This window comes from Vigna unguiculata, chromosome 5, assembly GCF_004118075.2.
Source record: "Vigna unguiculata cultivar IT97K-499-35 chromosome 5, ASM411807v1, whole genome shotgun sequence".
Classification (NCBI taxonomy): domain Eukaryota; kingdom Viridiplantae; phylum Streptophyta; class Magnoliopsida; order Fabales; family Fabaceae; genus Vigna; species Vigna unguiculata.
Genome location: NC_040283.1, coordinates 33,253,814 through 33,257,620, shown reverse-complemented (window position 1 = coordinate 33,257,620; position 3,807 = coordinate 33,253,814). Strand labels below are relative to the sequence as shown.

The 3,807-nt window shown below is 31.4% G+C and overlaps 1 long non-coding RNA gene across 1 annotated transcript; it reads right to left on the bottom strand.

Moving 5' to 3' along the window:
* Nucleotides 1-253: 253 nt before the first annotated feature.
* LOC114184002 lies at nucleotides 254-3,217 on the bottom strand. Its single transcript, XR_003604531.1, has 2 exons — nucleotides 2,679-3,217; nucleotides 254-808 (listed from the first exon to the last, which is right to left on the bottom strand). It is a non-coding gene; the product is annotated as an uncharacterized LOC114184002 (long non-coding RNA).
* Between the last annotated feature and the right edge of the window lie 590 nt (nucleotides 3,218-3,807).

Here is a 3,807-nt window from a genome sequence, read left to right as displayed (position 1 = left end):
AACCATATTACTTAAAGCCGAGGCTTGAACAACCACAAAAGATTGAAAAGATGCCACATTTGTTACGAACATGCAAGAAAATAAAATTTTGTAAATTTTTACTAAATTGAATGTAAAGGAATTACAAAAAATGTGTCAAAAAGAGTGTTACAAACAATTCTCTTCTGAAATAATTCCAAAATGTTAATTTCTATGCAAAAAAAAGCATTTATAAATTAATCTAAATCAACACCAAACATAATAAGATAGGATAGAAAGGATGATGAATCAATGGGATAGAAAAGCCAGAAAAATGTTTACACGTTAATTCAGATCTTAGCTATACATTTGATGCTGAGAGTAAATCATGTGAAAGCAATATCCAGCTAAATATAAAGCAAATTTGCTTTATATTTAGTGTAATATTTGTCAGCTAAGAGAATCCATACAAGATCAGGATCAGAAGATGCAAGTTCGTGGAGGGAATTGAGAAGCATCCCGAAGTCCAACAACACTGCTACAGGCTATTCCCACAACCAAATCACTAAACTTCTTCAATCTGAACCTTGAGATTGCTTGTCTCAGCGAATGAATCCTCTGAATTCATGGAATTGCTTCTATAAGGTAGTTGCAAAGGAATACTTTCATCTTTGGAACATGACTCTTTATGAAATGCGGATGTGATCAGAAGTTTCCAAAATTGAGTCCCATCAGAGAGGAAACGACGTGTGAAGAAATCTCCTCTACAAACGGGCATTAAATTGTTGATCCATTGTTCCTCTATATCTTCTTGAATCATTTAACTTGAATAAAAGTTCCTCCGAGTAATCTACAAGCAAAACTCTTCACTTAATAATAATTGACAAACAACCATTACCACAAGAGAATAGGTATCACATAATTTGGTTGATGCAAAAGCACCAATATAAGTCCTATTATACTATTTTATAGCAACACAATCAAGGAAATTAAGTTTAAGAAATAAAATTACGGGTGTGAACCCGATAAAGTCTTAGGAGGCCTAGCACTTGAGAGACATGGTAATCGTAACAACGTGAACATATAAATGATTGATAATATACTTAGTAAAATTAAAGTAACAATAATTCATATTATGTAATTATTACTTACTACCAATTATTTTCACTCTAGAATTATACTATTATAAACTGAAATATGAAGAATTAGAAGATAGTTGTTTGTTGGTGGCTAAGACCTCATATTATTATCCATTCATGGATTAGGAATTTTAAGAAATTCTCTTTTTAAGTTAACGCACGAAGCAAGAAATTTTAGAAAATCTAGATTGATAAAAAAATGTTAAATATCTCATGTAGATATTTTGAAAAACTGTTCCAAACCTGGATTCAAAGATGAATATAAAAAGATGAAGATAAACATTGTGAATTGAATTCTTTAGGTGGTTAATAAAGTAAGAAATTGTACTTGTTGAGAAGTCACAGCCACCAGGACTTGGAATCTGTATAGCCAAGGCTTATAACTATAGTTCTTGAATCAAATATGGTGGCAATATAGATATTTTAATGATCAGATGCTTGGAAAAAATAAACTACCTAGATAGACTCCATGGTTGAGCCTATTATAAATAAGTACATCATATTATTTAAAATATACATATTATTTTCAAGAAAATATGTGGCAATTATAATAGAAAATTACAAGATATTGGTGCCCATATTTTATGAGCAACTTTATATGCAAGGGCCAATAGGTAGTAGGAGGGAATTTTTAAGACAGAATAAAAACACCTAGCCCATTCCTCGGAAAACTTAGTTATATTGGGTAAAGTCTGGATGAAGTCACTCAAGTGGTATAGATAGAGTGCTATGTGTCCATTACAAGGGCTACTGTACTGGAACAGTTTAGTGTAGCAGCCATAGCGAACCAAATATTGGGTTGAATAGTGGTGCTATGCTCTGATTCTAGAAAATCCCTCTGAACACGTACAATACAGTTCTTTCATTAATATTGCCAATAACAAAATCCCCACAAAATCACTTCTAACACTTGTAGGACCAGAAACAAATTTATGAATCAGATTTAATGGTAAAAAAAGTTAGACTAGGTGATAATACTTGTATCAGACATAATGTGTCATTTTCCCACTAATATTATTATTTTAACATGACATAATGTGTCATTTTCCCACTAAATCAACTTCATTAAACCACTGAAAGGGTATTCTATACCTAGGCTACCGTTCATCTCCTAAGATCAAGTTTTAATGATAATAAACTATCAAAATATAAAATTTCCGTATTCTGAACTTATAGTATCAATAGTTTGTCTAAAAAATGTGATTAGAGAAAACAAGACAACAACACCTGACAAATCACAAATTGTCTTCGAAATTAGACCTTAGAATACATGATTAAGCAAACATTAACATTTTACTCACAAATTGGCAGCTTCTTTGGTAACTTGATATATAACCAACACGTTTTTATTCCAAAGCATGTATTCAAGGGCATGAAGGAGTTTAAACACAGGGACTAACATGCATTTTTTTAAGTTACAAAGATGAATTCTAAAGTTGAAAGAAAAAAAAAGTTATTCCAAATCAAGAAAATTAAAAGTATATGTAATCTGCAATACTTTAATTATTGTTTGATCTCAACAATTGAATCAAAATCCAAAACCAGAGATTCAACAATTGCAAAAACAATAACTAATAATACCTTTGGAGAAAACATAGGTTTGGCCATTGAGTTGTTCGAGCACCTAATTACCTAGTTAGAGAGAGCGAAGAAAAGAGAGCACAAAAGAGAAGATGAAAAACATAATAATATTATTACAAAATAAAAAAAATCGGTGCCTTGGCAGTGCGAGTGAGACGGTCACCGTTCTCACTGACGGAGATGTTGAGGATCATCGCGAAGCGCCTCTCTTTGCTTTTCCAGCCTGTGGAGGATGATAACGACGACAGCGATGGCGAGAAATGCCGAGTGACATATTTCAACCTTTACGGCGTGCAGGTTTTTGGCGTGAAGGACGATGCCACAGATTTTCTTCAACGAGAATAACAGCGGGGAATTAGACCGGATAGTAACGGAAATGCTCAACAAGAGGCGGTCCGATAGAAATGCACCGTGGCCGCTGGAGAACGAGTTTGATTGCACGGAAGAGGTTGAAGTGGTTAGGGTTCTGCAGTAGAGGATCGTGATTGTTTGTTGGTGAGAGTGAAGATCGTGATTCGTGAGTGAGAATGTCGTAAAAGTATCTGAGAAGCCCAATAACGATAATAATAATAATATTATTATTTATTAAGATTTTAAATATAACATTTTACTTATAAAAATAAATATATAAAAATATAATATTATTCTTAATATTATTAATATTATAAAATTTGTATGTATTAATATTGATTTTCTAGTGATATCTTTTTGAGAAAGAATTTGTAATTTTTAAAAAAAAATAATTTCCAAAACTTTATAGATATTTTTTATGAAAAATAGTTCACAGTATAAAATAATTCTAAAACAATTTTATGAATATTTTATAATTAAAACTACAAGTATTTTTTTTAGATATTTATTTTAAGAAAATTTGAAACAAAGGATTCTTTCTCAGTGATCTCATGCTAAATAGTGAGGAATAATTTTTCATGTTAATTTCTTTCGCAAATTAGCTACGATTTTTTTTTTGTCATTAATTCCTCTCTAAATAGTGAGGAATAAATTTTCTCACTAATTTTTCTCGCAAATTAGCTACAGATCATTTTTGTTGCTGATCCCTCGCTAAATAGTGAGGAATAAATATCCTCGCTAATTTCCCTCGCAAATTTGATACGGAACTTTCTTGGTT